The sequence below is a fragment of the Phoca vitulina genome, unplaced genomic scaffold (genome assembly GCF_004348235.1).
Source record: "Phoca vitulina isolate PV1807 unplaced genomic scaffold, GSC_HSeal_1.0 scaffold6, whole genome shotgun sequence".
Classification (NCBI taxonomy): Eukaryota; Metazoa; Chordata; class Mammalia; order Carnivora; family Phocidae; genus Phoca; species Phoca vitulina.
This window is the reverse complement of record NW_022589709.1, coordinates 24,707,966-24,727,263: the sequence shown is the minus strand read 5'-3', so window position 1 is coordinate 24,727,263 and position 19,298 is coordinate 24,707,966. Positions and strand designations below refer to the sequence as shown.

Below are 19,298 nucleotides of genomic sequence, written 5' to 3'. Positions count from 1 at the left end.
TTCTTCTTCTTTTTTTCTTTCTTAACATATATTGCATTATTTGTTTCAGAGGTACAGATCTGAGATTCAACAGTCTTGCACAATTCACAGCGCTTACCAGAACACATACCCTCCCCAGTGTCCATCACCCAGTCACCCCATCCCTCCCACCCCACTCCCCACTCCAGCAACCCTCAGTTTGTTTCCTGAGATTAAGAATTCCTCATATCAGTGAGGTCATATGATGAATGGATAAAGAAGATGTGGTATATATATACAATGGAATATTATGCAGCCATCAAAAGGAATAAGATCTTGCCATTTGCAACGACGTGGATGGAACTGGAGGGTATTATGCTGAGCGAAATAAGTCTTCATCTTATTTTTAAAGATACTGAAAAGTAACACTTTATTACTATATTTGGCATTTTTATATTCCAGCCTAAACATTTTAAATTTATTTGGATAAGTAATATTCTAATTCCATCCCCTGGAAGAGAGTGGAATTAAATTAATAAATACTAAAAACATCTGTGAAAGGCATCAAAACACTATTTTCTAAATTATAAGCCAGGGGCGCCTGGGTGGCTCAGTCATTAAGTGTCTGCCTTCAGCTCAGGTTGTGATCCCAGAGTCCTGGGATGGAGCCCCACATCAGGCTCGCTGCTCAGCGGGAAGCCTGCTTCTCCCTCTCCCTCTGCCCCTGCTTGTGTTCCCTCTCTCGCTGTGTCTCTCTCTGTCAAATAAATAAATAAAATCTTTAAAAAAAAATAAATTATAAGCCAAATTTTGACAATATATTGGGCCTTCAGAATGAAAATACCAACAAAAGCAATAGCAAACTCTTATGAAGAGCTTATTATGTACCATTTATAATATATACAGTTTTCATATAATTTGTATAACATAAAATAAAATACCAAGTTATATATAATACATATGTATATACATGTACATACTCATATACATGTACACACACACACATATATATATATATATATTTTTGGTCCTCATAAAAATCCTATGAAGTAAATAGCATCATTTCCTCCATTTTTTAACATGAGGAAACAGAGGCACATAGAGGTTAAATAACTTGTTAATAAGTCACAAAGCTAATAAGTAACAGAACCAATATTTAAATTCAGACAGTCTGGCTCCTGAGTTCATATTCTAAATCCCTATGCTGTATTTTATAAAGAAATGATTTTAATTTTTTGTGAAAGTATCATAAATTAAGTACATTGTTAGAAAATATCAGGTTAAATATTTGTAATGCCTTCTAATAAATCCACTTATGAACTGCCCTTCAAATGTGGACCTAACTTGTATTACCACAAATAGGAAGTACATGCATACAGGAGGAAAGAGACAGAAATGACCCCTAAGGAGAAATATCTAAAACTAGAAAATCAACATTATAGGAATTTAAAACTATATGCCAATTTTGTCTTCATACGAAAACAAGACCTTTGCGTAACATATACTCAAAGTCCGTGAGGCAAATGCAAATGACTCTCAATAGAGTCTACTGCATTGTTTGTCAGCAAAAGGCTTTACAGAAAACGCCCACGAGGAGCTGCTCAGACAGTGCTGCCCTGGCTTCTTCCCAGGGCGTGCTTTAGTCCTACAGCATTTTGGAAAAGCGTGTGCAAGGAAACAGCATGCTCCCACAGTTACCTCCTGATTATCGGTGGGGCTATCAAATTCATTAGCCCAACATTTAGTTCACTAGAGCATCTGCTTCTGATCCTGCCAACACATGACCTTAACCTGGGCTGAGGGATACAAGCATTATTATTTCTCATCTCTAGCTTCATTTTTACTCCTTATTCCTTAGCTGCATAGAAGACTTCCTACTTCACCATGCTGGATCTTTTAGGAAAAGGGTGTTTTTGTGGTGGTGCTGCTTTGCATGTGTATGTGCTTGGTTGAGCTTTTTGCTTTTCTCTTTTTTTAATTGCCACCACACGGTTTTGGCAAAATCTTCCACAGGAAAGTCAGGATTTTGTAGGAATTACTCAAATATCTCTATTTTTAATACAGCTATCTCCAGGGAGAAGTGCATTAGCCTGTTAATTTCCCTCAAACTCACCTCTTTTTTCCTCTCAGCACAGGCAAAGCTCTGAAAAGTAACATCCGGCAACATCAAGCCACTCTTAAAGTAATCAAAGGATGCTACCTAAAGATCAGCAATTAAGTATGCTTGCCAATTCTAAAGACAAATCTTCAATATCACTGTAGGCATCGAAACATTCAGCTACTATGTTTACATTTCCATTTGATAACTTTAACGCAAACAAATTACATCCTGGTGTTTTTGTATTATTGAATTTTTAGTAGAGACACATCACTGAATCTTCTCCTTAGAGCTTACTTTCCAGATTGAAAGAAAAAAAACAGGAGTCTGAATGAAGGCAAACCGCAGTTTCAGGCTATTTCAGCACACCGCCACCTGTTGTCTCATTGTCACTTTTTTTTAATTTAATTTTATTATGTTATGTTAATCACCATATATTACATCATTAGTTTTTGATGTAGTGTTCCATGATTCATTGTTTGCATATAACACCCAGTGCTCCATGCAGAACGTGCCCTCTTTAATACCCATCACCAGGCTAACCCATCCCCCCACCCCCTCCCCTCTAGAGCCCTCAGTTTGTTTCTCAGAGTCCATAGTCTCTCATGGTTCGTCTTCCCTTCTGATTCCCCCCCTTCATTTTTCCCTTCTTACTATCTTCTTTTTTTTTTTTAACATATAATGTATTATTTGTTTCAGAGGTACAGGTCTGTGATTCAACAGTTTTACACAATTCACGGCGCTCACCATAGCACATACCCTCCCCAATGTCACCTTTTATTAGCTGATGCTCCCGATTTCTGTGTCTCTTCTATATACCAATAGAGAAAGAAAAAAAAACAAAACAAAACACTGCAAAGCATGAGATTTCCTAGTTTCTGCTCTTGGGTAAAGGGGAAGCAAACCAAGAAACTACACTCTGAAATGGTCAGTCAAAATCAATATCTTCATATACAAAACACATCACATTATTACTAGGAGAAGCCACTCACAAAATGAAGAACTGAAGTTCCTGTGTAACCTCAGGCTGTAAGTTCCTCTCCTGAGTCCCAATGACAGAGCGCCTACCAACTTGTATTCTTTTTGAAACTGTATTAAAGGATGCACTAAGTTTGAGTCAGTGACTGTCAATTTATTTGGGATAAAAAAAATCACATTCTCTCTGTTGACATTATTAAACTGCCTTGATGAAGTAAGATAAACACTGGATTTGCTTATGCTTACTTTGGCCTATGGTTTTAAAGTTTTAACCAACTTCAAATAAGTTCTACAAATTCATCTAAAACACTGCAAATTTCAGGTCATCTGGAGGTTAAGTTAAGCTGATAAGAAGAAAAGGCATTTATATTCCTGAAATAAACACATATGAAGTATGGCAATTCATAAGATAGGAAATACGTCAGAAAAGAACCAACGTAATGAAAGAAAACTTAATTTTAGTTTCATTCATGCAAATTTCTAGGTCTCTGACCTTGGCATATATTCCTTAGCTCCTTGGGCCTCAGTTTCTTCATATGGAAGACAAGAAGGCTGGACCAGATAAACTCTATAGTTCCTTAAAATTCTTAAACTCCAAACTTAAACAAATTTATCAGAGTTTTAAAGAACAAACATAATTACAGGTATTTAAGCCCTGAAATGACTAAATTGGCCTATTACAACAATATGCAATACTACTAAAAACATTTCACTTTGGCTTAAAATGTTATTCTACTTTAATAAGAGTGCTACCCAGCTAGTAAGCAAATACCTGTACAGCGAAAATATTTTTACAGCAAGCATAAACAGTTTGACAGTAATTTGTATCATTCTCACGGGAAAATAACTTCTCCAATCTCATCTTTCTAGTCTATGTAGCACTGCCAATTTATAGGCATATAAAATTCGAAATCTCTTCTGTGCATCAATTATAACTTACGCAGCTCCCTGAGCAGCATTTAAAAAGCAAAGAAGTGCAAACAATATTCTGCTTGCTGACATAGTAAAAAATTTAGCTAACATAGCTTTAGAACTTCACAATTTAACTGCAATCAAATATCCTCTTTTCAAGAAAGTAAAACGACTAGGGTAATATCCTAAGTATAAAACTCCATGTCTAACTAAACCATACCTGAAATTATCTAGCTAATTACCCAACAAAACGGGCTGCAAGGTGGAAACCTAGCTAATAATATTTTTCCTTGTTATCAAGGTACTAGAAGTCATAAAATCCTACATTTTATTTTTTTAAAAGAAATGCACTTAAAATGAAGAAATAGGGGCATTAAGATATGGGTGGCTCGGTCGGTTAAACGGCTGACTCTTGGTTTCAGATCAGGTCATGATCTCAGGGTCCTGGGATCGAGCCCCATATCAGGCTCTGCTAGGTATGGAGTCTAATTGAGATTCTCTCCCTCTGCCCTTCCCCCTGCCATGGGCTCTCTCTCTCTATCTCTCTCTCTCTCAAATAAATGAAATCTTAAAAAAATAAAAGCATAGACATAGAGATCTATGTAACATAAAAAAATTTAATGCAATATAAATAAGAGATCATAACCATTGGAGCTTTTTCTGCATGAACTATTCAGAAAGACACGATGAATGTACATTAAAAATAAACTAGACAAACTTGAAAGTTCCAGAAAAATCAGTAGAAATAGATCAGGGTCAAAACTGAACAAAATGAATAAGACCTAAACATCAATTAGAATATAATTGAGACAGAAATAAGAACTTCCTGAATGAGATATTCAAGATTTATATCTACGAGTAACTATAGGAGTCTCTGGGAGGAGGCAGCTAATGGAATTCTAGGAATCCTTTCAAAACTGGCAGGTAGTTTTGATCAACAGTGATTGATTTGGTAGGCTATGTTAATGGATATTTTGGCAGATATTTGCATATAATTTTATGGTATTACCAGAACTATGTTATGCTTTGTGTAGGGGAAGGAGGAGATCCCTTTTAAGCTAGATAGTTTATGTTATTATCATCTAAATAATATCCAAACCCCAGAAGCAACTAGAAAACCTTTCCTTAGCTGTACACGTTCTTCTACTTTCCTGAGAAATGTAACCAAGTGAAACATAACACCTGTATTTTCTCAGTCCAAAGGGCCCAAAGAGTCAACAAAAATTCTGAAAGCCCGCAAGTGTGAAAATCCTATTTCTCAACTCCTTAATTTTAGATTGCTCTGATGGAATGGGGCTTTTGAGAATTTTCTCTAGAGCAATCATGTGCAGTTATAAGAGGTGCAGAGGCAAGTACTTTCTGGTCAGCTGTAGACTGGAGATAGTCCTAGGGTTCCCTGCTAATAGCACATGGCTTAACTAAAATAGAGAGCATAATTTAGTCTCTAATTTGATCAGTTTAAAAATCAGGTAGGAAAAAAAAAAAAAAAATGGGCCCTAGGCTAGAACCTGCCATTTGAGCTATCAGCCCAAGGGCATATTTTCTTAAAAACTATTTTGGAGGTTTTGTAGGTGAAACTAGATAAGATTTATTCACTTCTCTCTCTTTTCATTTAAGATTCAGTTTCTTTTATTAAACCTTGAAGCATTTTTTTTTTAAATTGGTCTGCTAAAGTACTAAACTGGAAATTTTCATCTAATTCAAATCAGACTCTTTTGACTTCAGATTAAAAATGATTTTATTAACATTCTAGACAGCTAAGACCCTATGAGAAACTGCCAGTTTATATTTTTACCATATATATATAAAATGTGTGTGTGTGTGTGTGTGTGTGTGTGTATCATTAATTCTTAGAGTAAACATAGAGCATGAGTCAGCTAAAGGCCTGTTTTCTAAAAGACGGGTCAGATGAAAATACTTACTGACTTTAAAGCTACCAAGACACGTTTTAGATAACCAGGTTTGGTCTATTTAGTTCACTGAAAGACACATTTGTGGGGAGAAAGGGTCACTGAGAGTCAAAAACTGCGAAGAAAACATCTCTGTGGTCAGTGAAGACAGTATTACAAACATCACCACACAGATTCTATTTAAAGTCACCAGAAGCCTTTAGGTATCTAAAATCCTCAGGTCTTCATTTCAGTCTTGTCTTTGCTTCTCTGTATCATGCTTTGTGGTGGTGGTGGTTGTTTGGCTTATGCCAACAGGAATAAGAAGGAAGATATCAATAGGAAATTTGAAAAGCCATTTTTGTCTAAGAAAGTGATTCCAAATTTGGAAGATTCAGACATGAATGCCTTTGTAGAAGTTGCTTTCAAATTGCCCCTCATACTCCCTACAGTACAAATTGAGGCTATGGTGAGGCCCCAGTGACAAATTCTGATTCTCAACTACCATGATGACAAATACCAAACTGCTGTCATTGTCCTGTCCAAAACACGATAGGAAGGAGAACAGTGTAGAACAGCTGTGCAGCACAAGGGGGTTATGCATCTTGATTCCCTTTTCAAAACTGCCATCCCTGTGCCCTCCACTCTTGTAAGTGAGCCGCAGAGTCAGCATATCTAGCAGAGCTCTGAGTTTCAGAGGTTATTGACACACATTTGTTCCCCGGGGGAGAAAGGGAGGTGCTTCAGTGTTAGAAAGATGATGAGAAAAGAGGTGCTTAGAAATACAAGAAGCTAGGAAGGGGAAATTCTGTAGCAGGCCATTTTTCCAATAAAAAAAATCCTTAACAGATTTTTAAAATTCTGCTTTAAAAAACTTTATGTAATATGATAGGAACTAGAGATCAGTTTTTAGCATTTTTAAAAAAACATCTTCCCTAATGTCAATTGCTTTTAATGAAATCAATCTACTATAAAACAAGCAAGCATCAATTGAAAGCTGATTTTTAAACATGCTATGTGTAAATGCACTCGAACACTGAAAAATGTTTGAATAATAAGCCCACATAAGGTTCTAAAATTACAGTTGTGAGTTTTCATAAAACAATATTTTTTCCTGCTTTTTCTACTTATCAATTATTAAGAATTCCTCCTTAAGCCTCCATTAACCAGAAAACCTAATCATCATCCAATCGTAATTCTTTGCTTTCACTGGATTTCACCTGTGATGAAGGTCAATTTTTTATGTTCTTCATTTCTGGTATTGTTTCCTCTAATATTAACAGCCAGTAGTGCTACTGGGGATTCCTTAAGTCAACTAGCTTGCCTCAGCTTTAATACTAAAAATGTTATTACAGTAAGAAAGAAGGCTATGAAATAGATGAAAAGTGAAAGGGTTAATATATCAACAATAATTTATCACCTTACTATGACTAGCCCCGTGGCACACAGAAACTCCACGATAAAAACCACCACCAAGAAAACTTCCTTTAACCCAGCATTTCTGATGCCTTGTCATGACAGCTGATTAAAATCCCAAAACCAACAAGAGTCTACAAAGCACAGTTAACAATTATGTGAAGATCCATAGCACAATTTTTTTCAAGCATTTTTAAAATATTAATGAGATATAGATCACACACTAGCTAAAGAAAGCAACTGGGATACACCAGGAAGTATAGCTACCAATGTATAATTTGTGCAGATAATGCCAACTGTAAGGAAAATAAACTTTTCAATATTATATATAATTTCAGCAGGAACATCTGGATATTTAAATATCTGCAATATAAAAACAAGCTAAACCAAGTTCAATTATTACATTTATGTTCACAGTATGTAGAAATTCATTTCCCCATCTAGCTATTTAAATGGAATTTTCTGGTTGATGTGATTTTTAAGTAGATGTGATACCAATTGCTACTGAGAATTGCATTCCCAGAGAATTGCATCAAATAGATTGACTTAAAAATGCTCTCAAGTCTTGATTATTGTTAGAAAAAAATCTGAATGTAAGTATTTTTTTTCAACTGTAAGCAATCAATCTACCTATACTATATTACATCCTGACGGAGCACATGCGTTAAGAAAAAGAAAACCAAAAGAAAGGCTCTTTTAGCACCATCTTTCACAAAGTAGGATTTTACCAATTTGTTCTGCAGTTGTATAGGGTGTCAGGTATTATGAAATCAATGCAATGTATTCACTAGTTGTCAGTCACAGGATGACAGTATTGTAAATTAAGGGGATGCATCTTCGAGCAGGGTTGCATACATATTTCCAAGGAATCCATTTGCAGTCTGATTTATGCTCTTAAAATAGACAACCTACCACTATCTATTGAGAAGTCTCACAGGTATGAAATTGTCTAATTGAATATCATTTTCCTTTATAATCAAAGTAGGCTCCCATTTAGCTTCAATCACTTTGCAGTTTTAACCTTAATATTTTCTAAACAGTGAAAAGGAGTCAAAAGACTTCATGAACAGTTTTGAATAACATTACTTATTTAAATATGTCTCTACTGAGATGAAAATTACCGAGTAAAAATATGTCATGGTAGTTACATAACTCCTGAGAATATATCAGATAGCATTCCTTAAAGCAGTAATTCATTACCATGGAAAATGGCTAAAATCTATTCTAAAATCTGACTAGAACAAAGATTTTTTCAAAATAAGTGAAAATAATTATTGGCTGGTATACTAAGATCTTTTAAATTTAAAATAATGTTAAATTATCATTTTTTCCAGAGAGGATTTTTAGAGACTGCCTTATAGTCTTTTATCTAAATAAACTATGTCTTTTGATCCCACATACTTAATAACCTAATAAAATAAAAATGACCAGGCAATGTAAGAACATATACAAGTTCTGATAAGTCTATATAAACAATTCTATTTTTCATGATTTTATTTATTAAAATAATATTTTAACAGGAGATAAATTATTTTAAAGGGAGGATAATTTTACATGAACTATTTGTATTTTTCATGTTCCCATCCAGACTTTGCCATACATTTTTATATAATCATAAATATAATAATAAATATAACTGACTTTTGATATGTAATTTTTATTAGAGGTGAGAAAAAAACACTAAAAAGTTTTCGTGAAGTCAAAACTGAGACTTAGAATAGGAAAGAAATGAGAGAAAGTAAAATTTCTCTTTCTCTCATACACACACGTGAACTTGCCATTCTAACCTAAGAATGGCAAACCTTAAAACTGGCAAAAAAATCACATATCTTACTTAGTAATTAAGAAGCTGTGGATGGGAGTGAAAAAGAAAAATAATATTCATAAATATCTGGAAGTAGTCATACAATTTTGGGAGAGGCCCTTAAAATTACAGTGAAATAATTATATATCAATGTAATGATTAGGCCTATGGATGGGATGTCAGGAGCTGATATATATATATGTGGATTCAATTTACATAGATAAAGGGAAAAAAGGCTATCTGTTCAAGATTTTGCTCCAGGTGGTTAAATGTAAAAACCTAGAACAAGTTCATTTGTAAAGACTGCTTTCCTGTATGCTAAAAATCTCCCAAACCCATTCTTTTCTATTCTACCTTACAGAAATATTTATCAACTTCTAGGGTTTAAAGTGTTAAAAAAAATCTGCTTTAATATCCCACTGTAGTTTTTTTTTTTAACTTTACATAGACTGTCAATTGTGTTCTAACTTCATAATAAGATTTATTCACTCAAAGATGGCCACAACCACACTCGCCAGGTGTGCTAAGATTAGGACAGTTCTTATAAATTCAATTAATAGCCCGATATTGTTGTGCCCTCACCTGAAAGGCTGACTTTAGGTTCCAGTTCTCAATTTTCATATATTTCTCACTTAGATTTTGTTTCTGAAAAATGAAGACAGACTAATATTTTTTATTATTCCAGATTTTTCAAGTCTTTCTAAACCTTCAAATTTTAGAAAAACAGCAAAACTCAAGAGACATACTATCCACATAAATCTCTATGCCATTCTTGACTCCGCTACTGAAATAAATAACATATTTCAAATAGGAATAGCAACAATTTTGCAGGGTTAGATCTACTCCTGTTTTATGTCTATTCTGACACAAACTTCTTGGTTCAAGTTATTTCTGACACCAGTAAATTATTACTTCCTGGTTACATTAAAAGGTTCCTTGAGCATCTAATGAATCTTAAATAATAAATGTGTTTCCTTGACTATTCACCACTGGAAGTTCTGAATTCTATTATAAATAAATCCATGACTGTTTGGTAATATTATTTTGCTGTAACTGTGATTTGTGAAGGATTTGCAAGCAGCCCAAGATACAGGTACCAAAATCACAAATGAAGAGACCCCCAGAGTCCTCATTAATAGGATGACTATAAATGATTTAAAATTGTAGTGAGGCAGATGCTTCTATCGAAAGACAACTTACATGGGCGTTATTGGTTTTAATAATGAGAACCCACACCTTTGAAGGAAAATCCTAATAAAACATTCCATTAGGAAAAAAAGTGGTGGGGAGAGGATATACTCCTTACAAGCTAATCACCACTGTGAATTCTCTTACATTCTCAGAGCAGCAAGAAACTACATTTTCATCAAAATATAAATTCTTACTACAGAGGGAACTTAGAACACAGACTGGTTAGTAAGAAAGAAAGAATTATTATAGTATTTGTTATAATTATGAACGTTAATTATTATATACTATAGTAATTATGGTTCCATTATAACTTCCAGTTTTCTCTGATAATTTCTAAAATTATCTCAAGAAGTGTCAAGGCTGAATTTTAGGGATTTTTTCATAAAATCATTTTAGTTATTTAGAGTAATTGGCACACAAATTTACACGTACAATCATACTCAAGCCAGTATTCTATTAGAAGCATAATCATATGTTTTCCCAAAAAAATTATTTTAGATCAACTTTGACTGAAGGTAGTCCCTTTTAAGAAATGCAAAAATGTGAACAATTCACACACAGCTCTGAAAACTTAAAATTATCTCTTACATACAGATAACAATGACCACATTAGACTGAAATCCCTGTGCTATTATTAAATACAAAATAATGGAAAGCCCTAATTAGTTAATACACTAATATTTACACCCTATTAATGGTTATTAGCCAAAGTGAAGACTTTACCTAGGAATATTATTTGGGTGGGTGGGTGGGTGGGTGTGTTTTAAGTAAACTCTGCACCCTACATGGGCCTCAAACTCACAACCCTGAGATCAAGAGTTGCATGTTCTACTGACTAAGCCAGCCAGGCCCACCTCTTTGGGTGTGTTTTATATAAATGAATAAACTTTTTTGCTTTATATAACATGTGTTTATTACAAATATTCAAAACTTACATAAATAATGTTTTCTCTTTAAGAGGGACTTTCTGATTTGATTGGCAAGTTTAAAAAGTTTACATTTCAGTAGCCTTTCACTCAAGTAAACAGTGATCTACAAAATACCTTTACTTTCATTATTACCTCCTTTTAACAAACACAGCATTTAACTGTTTAATAACAATGGTCTTACAAAACAAAAAGTAATCTGATTCCCCCGGACAGTTTGGGTAAACACACCACAAACCATTTAAGTTTACTTAACCAGATCTCACCAACACTCCATAATCCCAAATATGAACAGAACATCTCCATTTGGATATCCTGCATTAGTTTGCCTCAAACCCAGCACAGAAACATGGAACCAAAAGAAAGGAATATTCTATGCATAAAGAGGTTACCTGCAGTATTATTAGCAGTGGGAAAAATGAGAAATAACATTAATAAATTTTCCCTTCAAAGAGGAAAATGGAAATGGTTAAGTAAACTGTGGTAAATATCCACTCAGAGGCACATCTGGCAGCGATCTAGTCATTAATTTGATTGCTCTAAAGATTCTGGAGGAACATGGAGGCAAACATTAGTGAAACCGTGTAAGTGTTGGATTACAATTTAAAAAGCACTACTAATAAAGGGTTGGAAGAAAAAAAAACATTAAAAATTCTGAAATTTTTAAAGTAAAATTTAAACTTCTCCCATAAACTATTTCCTCTCTGAACTCTCCTCTTTCAGACTGTCCCTAAGTTTGGCTCTTTCTTTGAGGGGTCACCAAATGGTACTATGCCTGAGGGAAGTGGCCACCACTGAGATTTTAGTACACTATATTAAATATTTCCTAATAGTTTATGCATTTGAATTCTATCTGCCAATTTAGTCTTATTTACTAATAGCAATAATAAGCTGTTTGGAGTTATGAAAGAAATCTAAAGTTTCTATGTTGTTTTCTCCATTCATTCATTTTTTCACTCATTCACTCAGAGTACAAATGAGCAGTCCATTCTGGAGACTGAATTTTAAACTCCCTGAGGGTAAGCAACACTGAATACCCAGTGCCAACCACAATGTCAGGAATCCAGACAGTATAAAGAGATTTGTTGGAATAGAGGAAGAAGATAATGGAGAGGTGAGAGGGAAGAAAGGAAAGGAGGGTGGTCTGTAGGTAGCAAATAAAAAGGGAAAGAAAAGGTAGAAGAAAAGAGTTAAAAATGCTTCGGCTTTGGAGTCAAACATCTCAGTGTGGACTCTGTAACTAATTCTTACAAGCTGAAAATCTTGAATATATTTAAAATTTTATGTTCCCTTTTCCTTAGCAGTTAAAATGAGAGTCAAAGGAGTTGGTATCTGTAAAAGGTTTAGCAGAGGTCCAATCCACAGTAGGTGCTCAATAACTGGCTACCCCACTAATACCTCAATATACTTGGAAGAATTTGTATTTTTAAATCACTTCTAATGTTCTAATATTACAAATTTAAGCACTGCCAGTAAAGTGAGCCTGAACATCGGCTGTCCTTATTAGCTGTTTTGAAGGTTTATAACCATTATTTAGAAAAGCCCAAAGATCTAGCTTCATTTTTTCCAAAAATGGCAAAAAACAATGAAAAGCAATTCTTAAGATAAGTCCAATGGCAAACAACTTTAGTACTTATTATATGACCATAATGGTCCACTGAGGGAAATTATATGGGAGGGGAAAAAAAAAAACCCTCAAAATTAGCACTGAATGTGAATATATGAATATATATATATGGTAACAAAAACAGAAAATGTATCAGGGGATCCAAAGAGGGAATCCTCTTCTTTGTTTTAAGAAATCATTTTATAATGAAAATAATCTCATCATAACTTTGCCTCATTTTTAGGTTTATAATTAAAGATATCAGGTTTTCTTAAACTGGGGCATACTTGTACATTTACTCATAGGTTTTAAAATAACAGATGTAATTTCAGAAAATGACAAATAAAACATGTAACTCCTTTTTTCCTCAAACCACATAACTGAACTGTAGCCACTCCTTCTGGGATAATAACAGAGTTCTTTTTCCAAGGAGTGCCTGGCACAGCATAGTGATAAAAAGAAAAGTACACACACAGAAACAAAGAAAGAAAGGAAAGCACCACTGTGTCTGCAGAGGCCCCACATGGACTAACACTGTGACAACAGTAAACACTGGAAGCTCTCCATGAAGGAGTCCATCTTAAACTCACACATATGTGGAAGATGTGTGCTGCATGCATGTATCCACTGATTTCCTATCCTAATTCCAACAGCCTCCTGGCTCCCAAAGTCACCCACAGGTTGGCAGGTTCTTCTAGAAATCCTCAGATCCTGATTCCTCACCCTCCATTTCTGTTCCACGTTAAGCCTGCCCTGCATTTCCTTTTCTTTCTCTTCCTTATTGACCAAAAAAAAAAAAAAAGCTGCTATGAATTTAGTAAAGTGTAATTTGTATTTTACCAATCACAACATCATCTAAATAAATTTTTTCTCATTATATGTTCAGGTAGAAAGTATTACTGCTATTTCTTATGGTCCAAAATAATGTTTTGTGATCAGAGACTTACAGACTTAAAAAGGTTAGCAACCACCTATCTATTATGTTCCATATATTTAGTGGCAGCTTCAGAATTTCATTAAAGAAGGGGACCGGGGATGTCAATCAGTTGGGAGGAGGCGCACCCACAGATCTTACCAGTGTGTTTAACATAACTGCCCTAACAGCTTTTATCTGTTCATTTGGGATAGTTCTAGAGTTGTAGAGCATAAAGCTGGTGGTGCTTCTGAGAAGAGCTAAGGCTCCCAGAAATCACTCCTTGATACAGCTCCTTCATGTTGAAAGGGGATGGTTTCAATGAGTAGGACTGAAGGCAGGAGTCAAGGGAAGCTTACTCACAATGTGCTGTTTTTGTTCCTGGTAATATTACCCTGATATTCCAAAGCGTAAGGATTATGCAAGCATCTGGACCTTGGTGAGAAAACGGCCTTGGCTAACTTTACACATCCTTGAGATTCAAACTGTCCTTGTAAGAGATTCAGTCCTCCACTAATGTCTTAAATACTCATCAGGAGTGAAGTGAACAGATCAGATTCTCCACTGTCTATTCTCCTTCACAATTCTTTATATTCCTAAAAATTTATTTCCAGGTAAACAGTAAGGAAATTAGGCTACACATGAAATTCTGAAAAACCAAAGAGAGAAAGGGGGCTAAAAGGATCTTTACTTTAAAATGTGACATCTTGGGGGTGCCTGGCTGGCTCAGTCAGAGTAGCATGTGGCTCCTGATCTCAGGGCTGTGAATTCGAGCCCCATGTTGGGTGTAGAGATTGCTTAAAAAGAAAATCTTAAAAAATAAATAAGTAATAAATAAAAAACAAAATGTGATATCTGTATTTGGCATTCCCTTTTCTTTTCAAATTTAGATTTGGGGCTTACAGAGGCCTCGGGGTAGAAGGATAAGACAGTTATTTCCTCTCTAATCAATCTATATAAAAAGTTGAACATCTCTGATCTCCCCCAAAAAGGAATTTTTTAGATGAATATTTTAGGAGGCAGCAGGAAAGAGGGAGTGGAAGTTCTAAAATCTTCACCTCGTCCTCTGACACCATCCAGTGGTCAATACCTCCAACATAGGTCTTTGTAGCCACGGCAAGGATAAGGGGTATTTCAATCATCAATGAGCAACAATGGTTTCTGTTTCAGCATAGGGGAGAAAAAAGTAGGATTACTTTTGAAGAAAACATTTTGTTTTCATCTCAAAATATATGTATATATGTGTGTTGTGTGTATGTAAAAGAAAAAAATTGCAGATAAGTTAAACCTCTTAAATTTAAAAATGGAAAGACCCTCTTTTATCTATTTATAAACTTAACTCTAGAACTAATTCAAACTACTACTGATTAATGTTTCTTAAATCGTTCATTTCCTCTGAATAAGTTTCATTCATTCTCACAAAAAGGAAAATGGGCTAATGCATGTTAAGCTTGCTAAATGTGAAAAAATTAAGTATTCAAATATCAAATTCAAAACCACTAAGTTATAGTGATAGTAAGTTTCAGTAACATGTTTCTTGGTATGCTGCAATCAAGTTTAACCAACTGAGCCACCCAGGCGCCCTGCTGCAATCAAGTTTAAACAATGGTATTTCTTGACTCAAAATGGATTATGGACATAAGTTAAGAAATATGGAATGAAAGACTATGGTCAAAGTAGTGGCTTTAAGAACTACTGTAGCCAATTCATGTAAGCACAATGTAGTGTTTGGTAGTACTTCGTTCATACCAAAAATATATATATACTAATACATAAAACTGATCCCTCAGGGAAAAAAATTAAAATTATAATAAATTTGTACTGTGAAGAGAGCCCAACCTAGTGAAAATTTAGAGGGTAATTACAGAATTTTCTAGGAGTGACTATTATTAGGTATGTGGTCTAAACTCAGAGGGACCCTCATATCTCTAAGTTAATCTGAAAATTTGTTTTGATCATCCTACTTTTTCTTAACACAGCAAAAAAAAAGAAAAAAAAAAGAAAAGTTAATGAATCCAGGATTGTTGAGATTGAAATCCAGTTTTAGTTTTTTGATTACTTTAAAACTATAATTTAAAATTTTATATACATATACATATATATATGGTAACATTTACTTCAGTTCCAAGAAACTCATTTTAATAATCAGATAATATCATCCAGTTTTTTAAACAAAGGATAATAAAAATTTAAAAATAGAGTCATCAGAAATTAGATATTAACCCATAGTGTTGTAAAAGTTGCCATTAACTAAAATTCTCTATGAATTTTAGTTAGTAAATACATTTCCTCTATGATGAAAATCATGTTAATCATGAAATATGGAAACATCCTAAAATGTGATTCAGTGTATATTCAGTGTACTCTCTTACAAGTATATTTTACTTCATTCTAACTCTGTGGAAACTGGTTATCTGCGTGTGACATACAGCACGTATTGGCAACCTAAGGCTGTGGGGGGAGGGGGGGCATGAGGATCAGACACTGCTCTCCCTTTTGCATTACCTGGAAAAGCCCTCTCCCTGCTCTTTGCCTCCACACTGTGACATGTTGCTCCTTATCTCCCCAACACCCACATTCACAAAATCAGGAACATCACTAATAACCTCTGTGTTTTTAAAAATTGGCATGATCACCTGCTAGTAATCATGCATGAGAATAAAGTGGCATGCCACTTTTGAAAAAGCTGCCATAGACGATAACTGCACACTGATGAGAGCATTTAATTATTCCAGAGCTTATCACTGCCGGACAATTATCTGCTTCATAAAATGCACTATACTTGTGAATTATCTATTTCTAGTGAAAGTCATGAAATCAGTTTGACAACCAAAGTTTCTGGACACGTATCTTAGCAGTGCCCCTCTTCCTCATAATAAATAGTCTAACATGACCACTTATGCATTTATTTCATACAGTATCTCTTGAACAAAGTAAAACTTCAAATATGGGAAAAAGAAGAGCATCACATTTAACTCTAGGTCCGGTGAAAATCAGATGAGTTATTAAGAAATACACTATCTATACTGAGCTTATTGATCATCTGAGTACAACACTTCTTTTTAAGATTTTATTTTTAAATAATCTCTATATCCAATGTGGGGTTCAAACTCACGACCCTGAGATCAAGAAGCACATGCTCTATTGAGTACAACTTCTAAGATAAAAGCCCCACAGCTATTAAAACTATTTATAACTGCTTCCTACTTGACTTTTAAGTTGCCTTATTTTTCTAGAATCTTTGTGCCTATTTTTTGTAACTTCCCATAAAAGTTTTCGAGACTAGGAGGTTTCATGATACAAAGATAATTTATTTTTTAAATTTTTTTAAATTTTTTATTTTTTTTAAAGATTTTATTTATTTATTTGACAGAGAGAATGAAAGAGTGTGCAAGCAGGGGGAGCTGCAGAGGGAGAGGGAGAAGCAGACTCTCTGCTGAGCAGGGAGCCCAATGCGGGGCTCAATCCCAGGCCCCTGGGATCATGACCTGAGCCGAAGGCAGACGCTTAACCGACTGAGCCACCCAGGCATCCCCAAAGATAATTTAAAGATTCTAAATCAAAAGGACAATAAGACTATTGGCAAGATAATATATTGTTCAGTAATTTGTCCAAAGTTATAAAAACAGACTCTAGCTCATTGCCACAGTCTTATAAGCAAAAGTAAAGCAAGGTCAAGCAAAGAGAGTATGTTTCATACTGTAAACCTCAAATGACTGACATTTTTAGAAAATCTTTATTTCTTCCCATTTTCTTTTTCTCTGTAATATGTCTGACTAATTTTTCATCGACTTTGCTTGAACTATGCATTACCCATAGAACTTAAGCATAGAGAACAAAAGAGAAAATTTTAAACTCTTAATTTTTGCCCATCAGTAATTTTGGTAAAAGACTGTGTGGGCTTTTGGATTTTATACAGATTTTATGCTTTTCTCCTATTCCAATACCTAGAATAATTGGGCCTGATATCAAACAGACAAGTAAACATCTCTTCTTGAATTGGTCAAAAGTAAACCAGATGATACAGCAGTGGGGAGGAGAGGCAAAAAGAAGTTAGAGTCACAAATAAAGTTTTATTCTTCTTCTCTCCCACTCATGGCTTTTACACTGAAGAAGTAATAAGCCATTCATGCATTTATTGTTATTTTTTATTTATACCTTTATTATTTACTTACTGCTGATTCAGTGTCTAATTTGTGCCAGGCAACAAGGAGACACTGGAATTAAATACAGAGATGAGTAAGACAGTCCTTTCATTCGTGGAATTCAAAAATATATAGAAAAAGCATGAAATTCTGTGATAACTGCTCTATGGACAAAGTAAGGAAAAGAGGCTATAAGAACAGGCAGGCAGAGGAGATCAGGTTGTCTATCCAAAGAGGAGATAAACCTGGGACAGGTTTTATGGAGAGGGCCACATAAGAGCTAGACTCTGAGGTAAGAAGTACCTCAGATTTACTAATTCATTTGGGAATAAGCATTTATCTTCCTTCATGGCACCTCATTCATCAAGGAGTAAACTTGTATTCTTACATGACCAATATAGAAATCTTTAATACTCAGATGAAATGATCTGACCGAAATAAGGAAACTTCCAGGCATAAAATAGGCGGTGGACTTAGAATTAAGATCACATCACTGTGGGAGGCAGGGGATGACATGTGTGGTGATTATGAACAGTGTTTAAGGAACTGAGGATATTCCTGAATAAGAAACACTAAATAGGAAACAAATTATGTCCACTTAAGACCCAACATACAGCATTTGTTAATTTTAGAATTCACAGAATTATTCAGTCTACTCTGAAATCTACAAATCTGAATTCATGGAATTTGATAGCTGTCTTATACCATCCTTGGTTCACAGCATCTCCAGATTCAGTTTCAATCAACATTTTTTGAGTTTTCGTAACTGGGCTGCTGAGTTCTGCTGGAGGAAATACAATAATCATGTGGCCTGGTGCCACTACAAATTTATGGTCTGCAAGCTCTCACAACCACTCAGCAATTCTACATTCTGCTGGTCAACTCCTCTGCCACAGCAGCTCTTCCAAATGTTAGCTCCTGTCCCAAGGGGCCTACCCAACTCCTTCCTTGCCTCAGGCTTTCATCTCAGCACTTGTCTGGCTTCAAAGAACCATTAGGGGCCATCAAGTTGCACTCTTTCAATTTCTTATACTCCGTAAAACCTACAAGTGTTTAATCAGCACCCACCCTCTATTCTCAGAGGTAGACAGTATCTCTCTCTCTCTCCTCAAAATTAATTCATCTTGATATTCCCTTATTCCTAACCAGGCCCCTTGAATTCCTCTTAGACCTTGCTCCATGAATCCCCCCCTTCACCTGTATCTCTCTCATCCTCCTATCTCCTTCGCCTCAGCTGCTAATAAACATATTCAAGTGTCACCCACCTTAAAAAAGTAAATAAAACTCCTTGATCCACTATAATCTGGGTTTTGTCTTCCCCCACCAACTTCTTTGCTAAAACCGCTTTCACTAGAATCAGCAAGATCCTCCTAAATGCTAAATCCAAAGGTCTTTCCTCAGTCCTCAACTTCATAACTATCACTGAAGCATGCTCACCTCCTTCTTGAAATTTTCTCTTCCT

At 35.0% G+C, this 19,298-nt stretch overlaps 1 protein-coding gene across 1 annotated transcript in view; it reads right to left on the bottom strand.

The window, feature by feature from the left end:
- FBXL17 (F-box and leucine rich repeat protein 17) overlaps positions 1–19,298 on the bottom strand; it is a 512,446-nt gene that overhangs the window by 257,123 nt on the left and 236,025 nt on the right.